The 11,496-nt window shown below is 48.9% G+C and overlaps 1 long non-coding RNA gene across 1 annotated transcript; it reads right to left on the bottom strand.

The window, feature by feature from the left end:
• Positions 1–9,408: 9,408 nt before the first annotated feature.
• LOC138300323 (uncharacterized) lies at positions 9,409–10,590 on the bottom strand. The gene is made up of 2 exons (XR_011204910.1): positions 10,173–10,590; positions 9,409–9,566 (listed from the first exon to the last, which is right to left on the bottom strand). It is a non-coding gene; the product is annotated as an uncharacterized lncRNA (long non-coding RNA).
• Between the last annotated feature and the right edge of the window lie 906 nt (positions 10,591–11,496).

The raw sequence follows: 11,496 nt of genomic DNA, 5'->3' as shown, positions 1-11,496 counted from the left end.
ACCAGAATGAATGCCCTCCAGGAATGCATTAGTGTGTTGCAACTCCCTTTCTACACCCTGGATGGCATTCACAATGGTAGACTGCCCAACAGTGAGTGACCTGAGGAGGTCAATGGCCTCCTCACTGAGGGCAGCAGAGGTGACAGGGGCAGGGGCTGAGGTGCCTGGGGCGAAGGTGATGCCCACCCTCCTGGGTGAGCGGGCACGGGCGAAGGCTGAGGGGCTGCTGGGAGGGCGGTGCTGGTAGGGGGGATGGCGGCTGTACCTGTAGAAGTGGGGGGCACAGATGTTGCCGCAACCACAAGGGAGCTCCCATCAGAGGGCGAGTCCGTGTCGCTGGTTGCTGATCCGGTGACCGCCGTGAAGCTCCCCTCGCCCTCCGTCCCACTGGTGTATTCAGAGTCCGTGGTGTGGCCCTCCATGGCCATGTGGGATGCAGCCCCCTCGTGCTCCGGTGCCACTCCGGTGTACCTCCGCCTGATGATGCTGATGCACAAAAGAACAGGGAGAGCACAAAAAGGGGGGGGAGGACAACAGAAGAAAGACAGGTTGAGTGCATGGCTTCCCGCTACCATTGGCGGACAATACAGACACAGCAGCCCCCTGCACTATGCCGCGCTGTTGGGCTCTACAGATGCAGTTCCTGGGATATGGCCTACATGGCTATGGTGGACATCTGCACACATAGATGACACAGGGGCATGTATACCTGTACTTGGCACTCTATAGAGGTGGGGTGGAGTGGCACATGGCCTGCATTACGGAGGGGCCTAGCCTACGGAACTCGCCCTGGCCTAGGGAAACCCACAACCCTCCTCCCCCACCCAGACCCCTCCACTGCACGCAAAGTCAGCAGAATGATGTTTGACTCACCCCCTTGTGTCTGTTGTAATGCCCTCAAGCGCCCATCCAACTCAGGGTAGGCCACCGCCAGGATCCGGAACATCAGGGGGGTCATGGTGCGACGGGCACCCCTCCCACGTTGAGAGGCCATCCCTAGCTGAGCCTCCGCCGTCTTCTTGCTCCAGCGGCGAATGTTCTCCCATCTTTTACGGCAGTGGGTGCTCCATCTTTGGTGGACTCCCAGGGTCCGGACGTCCTTGGCGATGGCCAAATATCCTTCTTCTGGTGGGCACTGACCTACATGACTTGTACAGGGGAAGAAGAGAAGTCATTACCAACTGCACCGTCGAAGTGAGTGGCCCACATCCCTGCCCTTGCCATGTGGCACATGCATTCACAGTCCTTCATGCTTGCAGAACTCTGCCCCCTTCCTTCTTACAACCAGCTCTCTCCACTCAGGCATAGCCCATACAACTTGCACCCTATGTACTCACCTGGTGGTCTGGAGGACCGTAGAGTAGCATGTACTGGGGGAGGACCCCGTCCATGAGCTTCTCCAACTCCTGTGCAGTGAAGGCAGGGGCCCTTTCCCCAGACGCACGTGCCATTGTCTCTTCCAGACCGAGGTCACAGCAGCACTTGCAGTATAGGTCCTCTCCTGTCGAAGATCAGGTATCGAGTGATTCAACAGATAGAAAATGGCGGTCACGTCCGCGGCGGTGACGTCCCCGGCGGTGCGTATCATCACCGCCGGTGCACTTCGTCATTGGCTCCTGGGACCCATAGGGTCCATTGTTAACCAATGCAGCATTGCGCCGCGGTCTTCAACCGCCTACCGCAACGGTGTACAACGCCAACTCAGTTACCTAACATCCAATTGTCCCAGTTTAGAGGTCAGGCAGCCGCCATTTCAGGGGCCCACATGGCTTCATTTTCAACTGCGTCACACATACCTAGGCCTGGACTCAACACACTTACAGACAACTTTTTGGATTATGTTTCGTGTTCTGTGTAGCTGTGGGTACATACTTCTGAGTAGCTTGACTCTGTGTTCGCTTTTGTCCTTCCTAGGCACCGTCAGCTGGGACATGTGAGGAGATGGCGGAATCCTCCGGTGTACCGACCGCTGGTGGACCTGTTGACAATGGAGGAGCGACATTTAATCATCACCTACAGGTTTGACCGTGCCACAATCCAGGAACTGTGTACCCAGTTGGAGCCAGACCTAATGTCAGCAATCTGCCATCCCACAGGAATCCCCCCTCAAGTGCAGGTGCTATCAGTGCTCCATTTCCTTGCAAGTGGGTCATTTCAAACAACAGTGGCCATGGCATCAGGGATGTCCCAGCCTATGTTTTCCAACGTGTTGTCCAGAGTGTTGTCTGCCCTGCTGAAACACATGAGGAGCTACATCGTTTTCCCTCAGGTGGAGGATTTGGCTACTGTTGAAGGTGACTTCTATGCCCTGGGACATATCCCCAACATCATAGGTGCTATTGATGGCAGGACCAGGGCAGAGGAACGCTACAATGAGGCACATGGGCGGACTAGGAGGGTGATCGAACGCACCTTCGGCCTCCTGAAGGCCAGGCTCAGGTGCCTCCATATGACAGATGGTTCCCTATTCTACTCACCAAGGAAGGTCTGCCAGATCATCATCGCCTGCTGTATACTTCACAATCTTGCTTTGTGATGCCAGGAGCCTTTTCTGCAGGAGGATGGTCCAGATGACGGTGTTGTGGCAGCTGTGGAGCCTGTGGACAGTGATGAGGAGGAAGCAGAGGAAGAAGACATTGACAACAGGGACTCAGTCATACAGCAATATTTCCAGTAACACGCAGGTGAGAACACTTTCTTGACTACTACAAGTACTTTCACACTTCTACCTGTCTGTCAATTTCAACCAGTATTTGGTAACTGAGTTGTACATTTCCATTACGGTTTCACAGGTGTGGTTACCAACGTGTGTCAGCTGCTTGCATCCTTCATGGACTTGTGATGTGTGACATAGGTATGTTGACATTACTATTGAGAACGTATTTTGTCACTGTCCTGGCCAATACACATTTTCTAAATCAAAGACTGACTCCAGATTGTTTTGTGCTTTAAGGTTGTTTATTGAAGTGCTAATTATTGGAGGGGGTGGTAAAATGGTGAGGGGTGATGGTGGAGGAATGTCCATGGCAGAGTGCAGTCTATTAGTCTCACAGGTGCATTGCCCGTATGGGCATAGGAAGTGGAGCTGGGGCAGTTCCAATATGGACAGGGTTACAAAGTGGGACAGTGGGATGACAATCAGGGTGGTCTCATTTCTTGGCGGGGGTCTTGCCATCGTGCTCTATCCTGTTACTGGATCTCAGGGACCGCTTGCGGGGTGGTTCTCCGTCTACAGGGGGTGGGGTGCTGGTGTGGTGGTCCTGTGGCGGGGCGTCCTGTCCACTAGCGCCGGCGGAGGTGGTGGGCAGTTCATCGTCCATGCTAGTGTCATGGGCCCCTTGGAGTGCCACGGTGTCCCTCATGGTGTTCTGTATGTCCTTCAGCACCCCTACGATGGTGCCCAGGGCGGAGCTGATGGTTCTGAGTTCCTCCCTGAAGCCCAAATACTGTTCCTCCTGCAGGCGCTGGGTCTCCTGAAACTTGACCAGGACCGTAGCCATCGTCTCCTGGGAGTGGTGGTAGTCTCCCATGATGGAGGAGAGGGCCTCGTGGAGAGTGGGTTCCATTGGCCTGTCCGCCCCCTGTCGCACGGCAGCCCTCCCAGTTCCCCTGTGTTCCTGTGCCTCCGTCCCCTGGACCGTGTGCCCACTACCACTGTCCCCAGGTCCCTGTTGTTGTTGGGGTGGTGGGTTATCCTGGGTTCCCTGTAGTGGTGGACACACAGCTGATTGACGTGTCCTGGGGACGGAGGTATGGTCCCGCTGGGTGGGTGCTGTGCTGGTGTTATCAGAGGGTGGAAGGTCTGTGTTGGGCTGTGCGAGGGGAACCGACTGTCCCGAGGCCCACGATGGTCCGGGCTGGTCATCCGGATTCAGTTGGCCAGAGCTGCTGTCATCACTGTGGGCCTCTTCTGTGGGTGGGGTAGAGATGTCTGGACCCTCCTGTCTGGTGACGTTAGGTGGTGGTCCTGCAGAGGTGTAAAAGCATGATTATTGCATGTGTGTGTGTCATGGTGTGCAATGGGTGGGTGAGCGTGTACCCCAGTGCTAGCATTCCTGTGTGGGAGCTTGTGTGATGATGGTTGGGGGGGTGTTATGGGTAAGTGCAGTGGGCATGCTTTAGCGAGGGGTGTCCATGCTTTGTTGTGTCATGCAGGGCTTGGTGTTGGGATGTGTGGTTTGTGTTATTAGTACATTAGTGAGGAGTTGGAGTGATAGGGGAGGGGTGAGGGTGGGGGTGTGTGATAGCATGCAGGTAGGGTGGGGGATATGATAGTTAAGATTTGACTTACCAGTGTCCATTCCTCCACCGACTCCTCCAAAGCCCTCAGGATGCATAATGGTCAAGACCTGCTCCTCCCATGTTGTTAGTTGTGGGGGAGGAGGTGGGGGTCCGCCGCCAGTCCGCTGTACCGCGATGTTGTGCCTGGAGACCACAGAACGCACCTTCCCCCGTAGGTCGTTCCACCTCTTCCTGATGTCGTCCCGATTTCTTGGGTGCTGTCCCACTGCATTGACCCTGTCGACTATTCTTCGCCATAGCTCCATCTTCCTAGCTGTGGAGGTGTGCTGCACCTGTGATCCAAATAGCTGTGGCTCTACCCGTACGATTTCCTCCACCATGACCCTGAGCTCCTCCTCGGAGAACCTGGGGTGTCTTTGCCATGCCATGGGGTGGTGTAGGTGATGTGTGGGGTGGTGTATGTGGTGATGAGTGTGGTGATGTGTAGTGGTGTGTGGTGTTTTGTGCGTGGATGTTGTGTGGGTGATGGTGTTGTGTGCCTCTGTGTGGTGGGGTTGTCTATTCTGTGCTCTCTCTCTGGCCTTCGTCAATCAGTTTTGGTCGTAGGGGTTTGTGGGTGATGTGGGTGTGTGTTTTATATTGTATTGGGTGTGTGGGAGTGGTGTGTGTATGTGTATCAGGTGTGTGTAATTCGAATTGTCCAATGTGGCGGTGTTTTGGAGATGTGTGTGTATTTTGAGCGCAGCAGTGTGTACTGCCAATGGAATACCGCAGTTGAAAGACCGCCGCGTGGATTCGTGGGTCATGATAGCATGGGCGTGTTTCTGTTGGCGTGACGGTGGAGGTTTTGTTTTCGCCAGTTTATCACTGAACTTTGGTGTGGCGGACTTGTGTGGGTGTCTGAATTTCTGCGGATTCCGAGATGTGGGTCATAATAGCTGTGGCGGATTTCCGCGGCCGCGGCGGTGTTTTGGTGGTCTTCTGCACGGCGGTAAGCGGCTTTTACCGCCAATGTTGTAATGACCCCCCAAGTATTTTAAAATATATTATTAAACATTAAAGCCTGTTTCTAGTGTTGATTATATGAATTAACGTTATTGCAGGGATTAAAATAACGGTGCAAAGTAAAAATCCGATAGATATCAATACGAAAACTGCAACATATTACATGATGATCATTGAGTCAAATCATTAACAAAATTAATTTGTATTAAAATCACTACCTTCTAACTTCTAGACTAAAGTTACATTAGTACCAAAGGTGCCATACCAACGAGCTCCTTAAATGGCCTTATAGCATGCATGCCTATCAGTCATATCTTATATATGTTTCTTAATCTGCAGCATGGCAGGTCAATTTCTGTCTTTATTTTGCCTCTCTTTGATTGAGAAACTAACAGATAGAACTACCTTGCGCCTGTGCGTGGCCTTCAAGCACACTATTTGCATCTTCTGTGTTCTTCGTGAAACCTGAAGATCTTCTCTGTTGTGATGCTGTGCATTTGCATTTGATGTACTGTGATGTAAAGTGTGGAAAGGGAAGGTGTGAATTTCTCCCGCACTTTTGCCTAAATGTACTATACTTTTTTAAATCAAGCTATTTAATCCATGACATATGAGCTATTAAAGCACTATCAACCTACCTCAAAGCATCATCACAATATAATGAATATAAACTATAAAATAATGAACAAACCATGCAGCTACAATGAAGAAATGAATAAGCAAATGCTATGATGGTCCTGAAAAGTAAGAAAAATGCAAACCATATGATAATCCCTCCAACCAGCAAATGAAAGTAGGTATCCTGTGAAACGCTGTAAAACACTGATTTTGCTAACATCCAGCTTCTTGAAATTCATGAAATTAATCTCTGAAGATGCACTCTTAAACCTCCTCAACATAGTAAATATATCCCTTTTCACATGGCATCTTCTTTGACCCACTCAAACTTGAACCTTCAGTCCTGTTACTGAACAAATGTAAACTTAAACCCTAACAATCTCACCACCTACTGACCAGTCTCACACATACCATTTCTCAGAGCGATAAACTAGAAGGAATTCTCCATCCGGCTTCAGGATCAAATACAAATTTCCCTTCTGCACAATTTCATATGATGTGACAGCACAGGGATATCAACCATTGAGGTTGTGTATCCTGCCATTATCCTCATAGTCAAGGGTGGCAAATACTGTCTGGAACTGAGAATGTGGTCATCTTTGATGCTGCGTTTCATTAAGCCCTTATTAGTATCTTGTCATAGAATGTTATAACATAATACTATGGGGGTCATTATGACCCCGGCAGATGGCGGTAAAATGGAGAAAAGTAATGCCAACAGTCTGGCGGTACTTTTCCCCATATCATGACATTGGCGGTTTGGTCCAAGCCTAACCGCCAATGTACCACACCCTCCCCCACGGTGGTAACAACCTCCGGGCTGGAGACTTCAGTCTCCAGCCAGGCGGCCGTCACTAGCCCGCCCGCAGGATTACGACCCCGCCTACTGCCATGGTTTTCATGGCATCCTTACCACCATGGCGGTAGGCACCATCAATAAAATTCCTTCCCTGTCACTGATGGGGGTCTTCTCCGCCCCCACTCCTCCTCCCCAGGCTTCCCCACCAAGCCCCCTCCCTCTCCAGACCTGCCCACGACATACACGCACCTTCACTCACCAACGTACACACACATACACACACTCATACCCACATTCATCCACACATGCATACATCCATTCACAGACACATCCACACACACTGACATACATACATGCACCCATGCATGCACACATCACAACATACACGCACTCACACATCCATACACGCACACACAGACAACACGCATAACACACCTGCATTCACGCACACACAGACATACACACACACACACCCACACACACACAACGCCCACTCCCATGTCAGAGCACCTGACTTACCTTTTGTGAGGGGGCCCTCCGGCAGGAGACGGGATGGGGCGCTGCTGCCAGCAGCAGTGTCCGCCAGCAGAGCACCACCAGGCCGTATCATGGGTCATGATACAGTGTGCTGCGGTCTACTGGTGTGGCGCTGCTGCTGGCAGAAGCGCTACCTTACTGCCATCTGCCGGCATGACCACAGCTGGATTTCCGCCGTCCTTATGGTGGAAATCCGGCTATGCTCATAATCCGGCTGACGGCTGGCAGCCACGGCGACGGTCTTTTGGCAGCCGTCGCTGCGGCGGTAGGCGGTTATTACCACCAATGTCATAATGAGGGCCTATGTTTGTTCTCCATCTTTCTCTCTAGCTGACACCACATCAAGCAGCTAGGTAAGCACTCTCAACCCCAGCTATTACAGGTTACTTTGCGGATTACCCCATTGCACTATTATCTCCTCCTGTGGTTGTAAAGCCGTACTTTAGGCTTTAGTTAGCCCATTTTGCCAAAAATGGAATCAAGATTCACAGTTCTCTAAAATACAGTACAGTACACAGCAGTTCCCACCAAGAAACGCATTGTTCTTCTCATAGCTACCTCACGGTCTTCCAAATCTGGAACTATCTAAGAACTAAGCCCAATGAAAAAGACCAAGGGCCAGATGTAGGAAAGGAATTGCAACTCGCAAACGGCAAAAACTGCCGTTTGCGAGTTGCAAATCACATTTTCCTATGCAGAAATGCATTCTGCGAGTCGGACCGACTCGCAAAATGCATTTCAGAGTCGCAAATAGGAAGGGGTGTTCCCTTCCTATTTGCGATTCCTAGTGGTATGCAACACCATTTGCGACCGCATATGCGGTCGCAAATGGTGTTGCAGTTACCATCCACTTCAAGTGGATGGTAACCCACTCGCAAATTGGAAGGGGTCCCCATGGGACCCCTTCCAGTTTGTGACTGGACCCAGGAAAATTTTTTCAGGGCAGGGAGTGGTCCAAGGGACCACTCCCTGCCCTGAAAAAATACCGAAACTAAAGGTTTCGGTTTTTTTTTTAAGTGCAGTTCGTTTTCCTTTAAGGAAAACGGGCTACACTTAAAAAAAAAAAAAACTGCTTTATTTAAAGCAGTCACGAACACGGAGGTCTGCTGACTACAGCAGGCCTCCATGTTTGCGAGTGCCCATAGTCGGTATGGGGCCGCAATTTGCGACCCACCTCATGAATATTCATGAGGTGGGTCATTGCGACCCCATACCGACTTGCAGACGGTGTCTGAGACACCGTTCTGCATAACATTTTGCGACTTGCAAACAGCGAGTCGCAATGACTCGCTATTTGCAAGTCGCAAAATGTTATTTTGCTACATCTGGCCCCTGGTGACTCCTTGAAATTGTTTATTTACTTACAAAGAGTGATTCTTTCAACATTCCTTTACATTAGAACGGAAGTCAAAGTGTGCCCATTCTGCTCTCTTAAATGTTTTTTTGGAAAGGCATGGGGCGCTTACCCTGTATACTAAGATGGCTCCACCAATAGAATGTTTTCTCTTGCAGCAGCTATTCATGTCACTCAGATCGACAGTACCACCTTTGGAATTGGAGATCTGAAAGGAACAACGGTAGGGAAGGCTTCTTTATCCAATCAATTTTCTTCCTTTACTTTCTAACATTACTAAAGATAAGAGAATCCCAAAGAGCACGGATATTATAACTATAATATTATAAAGTGTTAACCTTTTAAGGCCTGCTTCGCAATGTTTTTAAACGTTTATGTCTCAAACACTACTGAACATATTTACAGAAACCAATTATAGCATGCTTTCTGAGTAAATGTCTATTTTCATGTCTAGTTTGGTGTTTTCCATTAAGGGGTCTGAGCTGTAGGTATAGGTAAAGTACCCCATGGGAGCCAGTGGTAAAAAACAACTTTTTTTCACCCCCATTCCCTTAACTTTTTTCCCAGCATGGATCTGTATGAAATTTAGCATACCAAACATTAGCTGGCGAAATCAAAAAATGCATTTTCATTGGAAAGTATGTCTGAATCATAACTACACAGTGGTTCAGCTGCTCGTTCAATTGTAAATGTATTTTTGTGTTAAATATATATGTATCTAACACCAAAAGAACCACTGCAAGATGAACAAGCATTTGCAATGCAACGGGTCTCGCATTACATCGAGTTAGAGCAATTAGCGTTATAAACTCCTTGTCACAGGGCCACTATAAGGGAGACTCGCAGCCAGTGGTTATAATATATATATTCTGTATTAGTTTTTGCTGTTTACTAGTAGTTTATTGTTTTGTTCTTTCTTTCTTTTGTCGTTTGTGTCTTTTCCTCTCCTTGTTCTTCTTTGAGGGCTCATGGGGTCTTCATTTTCTTTCTTCTTTTCCTTCCAGATGGTGTCTCAGGAGGCGCATGAAGAAAAAAAGAAGAAAAGACTGTTGTTGGATAGGTAAGTATTATCCCTAATTTCCCTGGTCTGTCTTGCTCTCCTTTATTTCTGTTCTACTCTTACTGTTAGTTCTTCCATTCTAGTTCTTGTGCTGTGTTCTCGTTTACTAGCTTCCCTTGTCTTCTTTTCTTCTACTGTCTATTCTTCTGTCTTTTCCTGTCTCTGTTCCTGGTTCTGTGGTATCTTCTCCTACCCTTTTCTGTCCTTTCCTCTTTTCTGTGGTTTAGTCAAAGGGGGTGAGGTTGGTTTCCTTCCCTCCTATTCCCCTAATACTTCAGACAAAACGCTATATTCAGAAACCAATAAAAATACAAAAAAAGAAAAATAGAGTCTGACATCACTCTTCACTTTCTTTAGTTATAGTACTTTCTTCTGTACTGTCACTCCACAGCCGTTATTATACTGCATAATGATCTTGACAGGAAAACAAATATCAAAACCCCAAAATAAAGGAAAAATAACCAATGAAAAATAACCAGCCGTGTCTGATACTCCGTCCTCCCACCTCCCGCCTGTTCTGCCGTTTTCTAGTCCCTCGTCCTATATTAGGACCGTACCTGGCAGGCCACGCTCTCCCCCGAGCGTGGCCGGTCTGCTGGCCTTGCTACTTCCTGTTCCTCCATCTGGATGCTGGGACGAGGGTTGGGCCACCGTCTTCGCGTTCCTCCTCCTGGTCCTGGCGTCTTCTCCTTCGTTGCCGCTTCGTACGGCACGTCGTTCGCCACTGTTGTGTCCGCTGCACTCCTCCCCTGTTTGGCCTCGCGATGTTCCATTTCTGCTGGTGCTGTCGCTGCCGACGGTCTCCTTCCCCCAAATACGTCCTGATAGGGGTTTAAAAACCCCTCCTTCTATTGGAGGCGTTTCCTGAGTGGTTGGAGGTCGGACAACATCCGGGTCATGTACTCCGGACTTGATGGTGCCCCCGGGGTACTGCTGGGCCGGCTCATCGATAGTCGGCCCGGCACACTCCTAATCGGACCTTTCTTTCCACATTAAGTGAAAAAAATAGTGCAATCGCTCTGAGTAAATCACAGCACGATCGCGCTGCGAAATAAAGAGAAAAAGTAGTCCAGAAACCATACGGAAAACATGGAGCCTTGTATGTTTCCATTAATTTACCGGTGCTCTCGAGGAGGGCTAAACACCAGAAAAGGCATGACGTATGCATGCCATTCACGAATGAAAACACGCAGATTTTAAAAGGCAAGCCCAAGAACCAATGAAAGTGACTCACGTAACATGGGCATGATTATAAAATCCCCCTAAAGAGAGATTAGAAGAGGGACGGAACGCTTTGCGCTCGCCACTAAAAATAGCCTCAGCAGAAATTCCCGCAATGAGATGAGTGAGATGAAGAAACAAAAGGTACAAACACACTAGAAAAGCACAAAGGCATGTTGTATTTGGGCTCCTTCAAAGGACCACACCTCCTGTCGTTTGGTGCTAAGTAACTATGTATATTGGTTGGTAGTGTCCATTACTGATGAGTTATTTTCTTAAATAACGCTGGAACCATAAAGCTGGCATGTTTTCTGATGATGGGTCTTACTTTTATAGATTACTGTCAAGAAGCACTTTCCTCTAATTTGTTCAATCGTACCAAACAAAGACTACAACTCCCAGAATGCAGTGAAGTGTTAAATGCCAATCTAGGCCTGGAAACATGGTGCACAAGGAACGAACAGGCCACTCTAATGAAGAGAGAACTATGAATAACAATCGAAGGTAAAATGGCACCAGAAACAGAATGGCGAATGACATGAGTAATTACAAAATGTAAGCCACTCTTGATGACAAGTTTGATCTGAAGCATTATTTGATGAGACAGGTGCTTGAAAGATACGTCACTGAAACATCCCGAAGCATACCCCGTAGTGCCCA

Source organism: Pleurodeles waltl, chromosome 6, assembly GCF_031143425.1.
Source record: "Pleurodeles waltl isolate 20211129_DDA chromosome 6, aPleWal1.hap1.20221129, whole genome shotgun sequence".
In the NCBI taxonomy this organism is placed as follows: Eukaryota; Metazoa; Chordata; class Amphibia; order Caudata; family Salamandridae; genus Pleurodeles; species Pleurodeles waltl.
This window is presented reverse-complemented; position numbering and strand designations above follow the sequence as displayed.